The sequence below is a fragment of the Lissotriton helveticus genome, chromosome 3_1, assembly GCF_964261635.1.
Source record: "Lissotriton helveticus chromosome 3_1, aLisHel1.1, whole genome shotgun sequence".
Lineage (NCBI taxonomy): Eukaryota > Metazoa > Chordata > Amphibia > Caudata > Salamandridae > Lissotriton > Lissotriton helveticus.
Genome location: NC_136061.1, coordinates 165087447 through 165093446, shown reverse-complemented (window position 1 = coordinate 165093446; position 6000 = coordinate 165087447). Strand labels below are relative to the sequence as shown.

Below are 6000 nucleotides of genomic sequence, written 5' to 3'. Positions count from 1 at the left end.
GTAATCTATCGTGGTTTGGCTGACCTTGGGGCACCCCCCCCTTCCCCTGTCCGAGCCCTTGCTCTCGCTGGTGGCCATCTGAGGCAGACTGCCTCGCTGTAGTCACGTTTTGGAGGTCTTGCTGCTCACTGCCTCCTGTTTGCTGTGTCCGGGCAGTCCTCAATTTATGTTTGTCCAGTGGGTGAGAGCTTGTGTCCTGCTGCACCAGGCTCACTGTGGCCCCCTTTGTGCTGAGCTTGCCAGTGGTGCCTGTGGAGGGGTGTTGTGGCATACACGTGCCTGCTGGGTCAGGGGTTTAGGTGGCTACCTCCTCTATGTGTAGCTGGCGCCCTCGAGAACTGTCTGTCAGCACGAGCATTGCCCCTCCCACTTCGCGGGGTCCTTGCTCACTCTGCTGCGCTCGGGGTCTTGTATTTAGCCGGGTGCTCACGCTGCTCAATTAGCGGCCTCAGCGTCCCTCAGCCTTGTCGCCATTGTAGCAGTGCAGTTCCACGTTAATAATTGCACAGAGGCTTGGTTGTGCGTGTTTAAAACTCTTTATTCCCGAGCACCCGGAAAGCGTGTGATCGCCGCTTCGTACCGCGGCACTCTGACCCTCGCTTGACGTTCCCGTCATCCCTTGCGGCGCTCGGTGGAACAAATAGAGCGTCACCACACCATGCTCATTTCTAAAACATGCTGTTAAACCTGTGCCGAGTGAAAGTGAAATTCCTGCCGCTGCTGAGGGGAAATCAGGTTCAGATAATAATCTAACTTTTGACTTTTAGCTTCACTGTTTTAAACATAAGTGTAAGTGAGGTGTGTTTCTTAGAAATTAGAATTATTCTTGTCAATTTTGTTTTTTTACTTTAAATGGATTGTAGACTTTGAGTGTTTTTAAAAGAAAGGTGGAGTCGTCCCCTCCATGCTTTTACCCTTAAGCCTACAGGTTGTCCCCCGAGTTAGTGCACCCGCTTTGGAGAGTGCCCTGAGAGGCGGGTGACAGGGGGTGAGACCACTGCCAGGACACACTGGGCTTTAGACTGTTGGACGCGGGTGAGATCTGTGCGGACTTAGAGCTCCTGAGCAGAAAGGCCACAGAGGGAGTGTCCTAGAGTTTGGGGGTACAGGCCAGAGGCAGCCGTGACTTCGGGCAGGAGGTGACTCAATGACTGTTAGTTACAATGAATGTGAATATTACAGTGAGTAGAGCTAATGTCTCCACGAGGCTGGAAGTGACACAGTGAGACATGTCGGCTCTGGTAGTAGGCGACACATGGGCATTAAAGGGATTGTTAGTGCAGAGGCAGACTGTGTCGGGGTGATATGTGGCTGCTATGAGTGGTTGAGATATGCCTGCTATGAGTGGGTGAGATATGCCTGCTATGAGTGGGTGAGATGTGCCTTCCATTAGTGATTGAGATGTCTGTTATGAATGGCTGACATATGGCTGCTATGAGTGGGTGAGATGGGTCTGCTATGCTGTGGGTGGCTGAGATGTGGCTGCTATGAGTGGGTGAGATATGCCTGCCATGAGTGTGTGAGATATATCTGCTTTGAGTCGGTGAGCTGTGCCTGCAATGAGTTGGTGAGACTTGCCTGCTATGAGTGGGTGAGATGTGGCTGCTATTTATTTATTAAAAAAGTTTTATACAGGACAAACATGACCCAAAAGGGTATCAGAGTGCCTTACAGATGAGTTGCGACAAACAAATGGGGGTCAATTGTGTAAAAACAGGAGCAGAACGCAAGAAAAATGACAAGAGGTACATAATGAAGAAATAATGGAGGGGATCAGAACCATAACATTGCAAAACATCATAAGTGAGCAGAGGAGCAAGACAAGGAAGGCAGAAGATTATGTGAGTTGAGTAAGGCAAAAGGCGTCGACATAATACTATATGAGGAGGAAAAGGCTGTTGGTCTTGGGGACCAGCCCGGACTAGGCTGGTATAACGAAAGGCCGAGGCTAAACTTCTAACTCAGAAAGGTACTCATCAGTAGAGCTTTCACTTCCTTTTTGAAGAAGGACACTGTTGATGGAATCATTCTAGTTTCCGTAGGTAGGGAGTTTCAGATTCTCGGGGCAATACCTGAGAAGGATCGTATGTAGGTTTTCGTTTTTTTAAATTTCTTTGGTTTAAGCAACAAGGTACTGGAGCTCCTGGAAGAACGGCCACCGCCCGAGAGTTCTAGCTTATTTGCAAGGTACAGAGGCGTGTTGAAATGAAGTGCTTTGTGGGTCATGCAGGCAAGTTTTAGTTGAATCCTTGCTTCAAAAGGAAGCCAATTTAGAGATTTAAAATTCGGGGAAATGTGGTTGGTTTTCTTGGAGCCTGTGATGAGCCTCTCAGCCGCATTCAGTGAGGTCCTGAGAAGGGCCAGTTTGTACCTTGGTAGACCGCAGATGGTTGCACTGCCATATTCCAGCCGTGAGATAACTAATGCTTGCACAGCGGACTTGAAGTCATCAGGGGGAATAAAGGGTTTTAATTTCTTTAGGATGCTCAGTTGGAAGTTTGCTCCTTTGGTAGATACGCTGATGTGATCCTGAATGTTCAAGTTCTTATCCAGCACTATTCCCAAGGATCTCCTAGAGTCTATGATGTGTGGTGTGCAGATGAGAGCGGAGAGATTTTTCATTTATTTCTCCACGATGGGGCTTGCTTGGGCGGTGAGATAAGGAGGAATTCGGTTGAGGGTATTCAGTTTGAGATGATTGAAGGATAACCAGTTTTGGGTTTTGTGCAGGGTACCGTTGAGTGTCTTGATATCATCCGGAGAAGAGATTTTCATGTACAATTGGGTGTCAGCCGCATACATGTGGTGTTGGATGTTATATGCTTTGAAGATTTCCGTCAGAGGTTCCATGAATAGGTTGAAAAGTGTGGGTGAGAGAGATGAACTTGGGGAACCCGCAGAATACAGGGACTGGGATTAGAGAGGGTTTGATTTAATTTTACTCTCTGAGTTCTGTTATGGAGAAAAGAGGCAAACCATTTTAGTACTGAGCTGGAGAGACTCATCATACGTTCCAGAAGGCTCAGGAGATTGTCATGTTTGACAGTGTCAAATTATGATGAGAGGTCGAGTAGTATTAATAGGCAGGATTCATTCCGGTCAAGCAAAGTAAGTGCGTCATCGACTATATGAGTGATGGCTGTTTGAGTGCTGTGGCCCTGACAGAAGCCGGATTGGAATTGATCAAGAAGTTGTAATTCCTCAGTGTGGTTACACAGTTGTACATGAACACATTTCTCAAGGAGTTTAGCCAGAGTAGGGAAGTTTGTGATAGGTTTGAGGTTATTCAGCTCCTCTTGGTTAGCCATGGTTTTTTTGAGTATAAGCAAAACCAGGCCGGACTTTAAGCAATCAGGGATCTCCCCTTGAAGGAGGGAGACATTAATAATCTTGGTCCAGAGTGGGTCTAGTGTCCTGATCATCTCTTTAAAGAAATTGGAGGGAAGGGGATCGTTGAAGTGATTAGAGGGTTTTAGGGTAGAAAGAATGTTGAGAATGGATGTGTCGTTGACGGGTGAGAATTGACTCCAAAGGGCATTGTTTTTAGGGGAGTGGCATGCAACAAGATGGGGTTGCGAACGTAAGGGGGCTCTGGTAAGAATGAGAGATTGGTCAGGGCAGATCTGAGATTAGGTTAGATCTTGTTAGACTTATCAAGAAAGAAGGCTGAAAAGTCCTCACAGCTTGGTTGTGGACTAGAGATGAGTGGCGATTGAGTGGTAGTGTTATTGGATTGTACTTTAATCAGATCAAACAGCATTTTGGGGCAATTTTTGGCTAGGCCCTGTTGGCTTCTGAAGAAAGTCGCTTTCGCCATTCTGATGTGTTTGTTGTACTTACTTCTTCTCAGTCTTAAAAGTTTAAGAGTTCTGTAGATGAGATGATCTCCATGAGCGGTCTGCTAGTCTCAGGTTGCGTCTGTCTGAGTTTAGGCTGTCATTGAACCATTGTTTGGATCTTTGTTGGACTTTCATTTTAGTTGGAGGGGAACAATTGCATCCAGGATTTTCTGCATGGAGTTGGTGTAGTGCTCAGTGAGTTCATGGACGTCTGACAGGAACATAGGAGGAGGCAGGGATACGTTGAAATGGGATATGAGCTCATTTACGTTTGCATTTTGAAGCAATCTTTTCCAGTGTCTCTAATTCTTGGGAATGAGACTTTTGGTGTTCCATCTTTCAAAGATGAGGAAGGTGATATAGTGGTGATCCAAGAAGTAACAAGGGGCAATCAATTCCAGCTGAATAGAGTTGGGATTCGCAATGATTAGATCGAGAGTTGTGCCTAAGTTGTGCTTTGATTCAGAAAAGGGGGTGGTGATGAACAGAGTGTCTGAATTAAGCAGACCACTCTTACCCAGTCCAAAGATCAGGGCTTGATCCATCACCGTTATTTAGCTCACTGCCCCATCGCAGCTCAGAACCTGGCTATATGCAAATTAGTCTGTCCCTGGCCCAGTGCATCATGGGAACAGGGCAGACCAAACTACCAAGCCAATTCTTCACCAGAAAGGAGACAAGCTTCCGGGGACCGGTTTCTGGCATTACAGCCATCGTCGGCCCGGCTTGCTTGAATCCTGATGGAGCAGTGAGCAAGGGACTCATGTCTGAGTATACCCTGCCACACCTATAGTGGCCAAAAACGATTCAGAAAAGGGGGTGGTGATGAACAGAGTGTCTGAATTAAACAGACCACTCTTACCCAGTCCAAAGATCAGGGCTTGATCCATCACCGTTATTTAGCTCACTGCCCCATCCCAGCTCAGAACCTGGCTATATGCAAATTAGTCTGTCCCTGGCCCAGTGCATCATGGGAACAGGGCAGACCAAACTACCAAGCCAATTCTTCACCAGAAAGGAGACAAGCTTCCGGGGACCGGTTTCTGGCATTACAGCCATCGTTTTTGGCCACTATAGGTGTGGCAGGGTATACTCAGACATGAGTCCCTTGCTCACTGCTCCATCAGGCTGAGTGAGTAGACTAATATGACCGAAAGGGAGCCAGACAGAAGAGCATCTAAGATGGCCGTATAGCTAAAAACGTGAGGCACAGGAGAGTAAAATGGGAGCCAGGAAAAAAATCATCAACAACTGTAGGAGCACAGCCTCTCCATCTAAATAACAGTTCTGAGTTTTGCATCGGCAATGCAGCGCGAGCAACAAAATTAGTTTTATTGATTTAAATGTCTTCTTATCTCCATTCATCCGTATTCCGGTGTTTATACCACCCACCCTGCCCTCCCCCGCCCCACGTCACTGCCCGGCACCACTCCCACCAGTAGCCGCTACTGGTTGTCTGGCTCCCCGCTAGGACTCTGCCGTGCTGCATTCCCGGGTGATTCGACACCAGCCGATCTTCAGGAACTCACCCGTCCGGATTCCTGAGGTCCTTGGGGACCATGAGCGGCGGCAACGGCGTAGGAGCCGACGGCCTACCACCACCATATTGCTTCTTACCCCGCACTAACCTTCAACAGCCGCCTTTCCGATGCAGAGTTTTAGAGGCCCTCCATCTGACAAAAAAGACTAGCCTAGCAAGTGCAGCTGCCAATAGTCGGTAGCAGCGGCGAGTGGGCCACAAACTGGTTGCGGAGACGGTCGATGCTGCCGCAGGCAAAGCACGCAGAGGTGCCCTGAGCGGTAGAAGGAGCAGCCAGACTCAAGACCCTCTCTTTAATTTTCCAAGGAACATCTCCTGTCATTGGATTTGCAGATGAGTCGCTGCTAACGAATTTTACTTAACTGAATTAAAACCACATACTACATATTGTGTCCTAAACTACCAAAGCTTTTTAAGCCCCTGGAGGACTGTGAAGGGGCTGATACAGCACACCTGCAGTACATTTGAAAACAGCATACCGAAGGTGAGGAGGTGGTGTGGTGGAGAAAGGAGGAGGGAGTGGGGAGTTTAAAGTGAAGGAAACAGAGGAGAAACCGCCTCACTCTCGCTCTAAGCCTCATTGGTTTTCTTGAATCATCTTGCTGAATATAGATTCTCCGG

At 47.8% G+C, this 6000-nt stretch overlaps 1 protein-coding gene across 1 annotated transcript in view; it reads left to right on the top strand.

Moving 5' to 3' along the window:
* The first annotated feature begins 634 nt into the window (after positions 1 to 634).
* The window catches only part of LOC144824457 (myeloperoxidase-like), a 432332-nt gene continuing 426966 nt past the window's right edge, over positions 635 to 6000 (top strand). Inside the window, exon 1 of the mRNA XM_078683553.1 lies at positions 635 to 735. The gene's annotated coding sequence lies outside the window, so the exon portion shown is untranslated. The remainder of the gene's footprint in view (positions 736 to 6000) is intronic.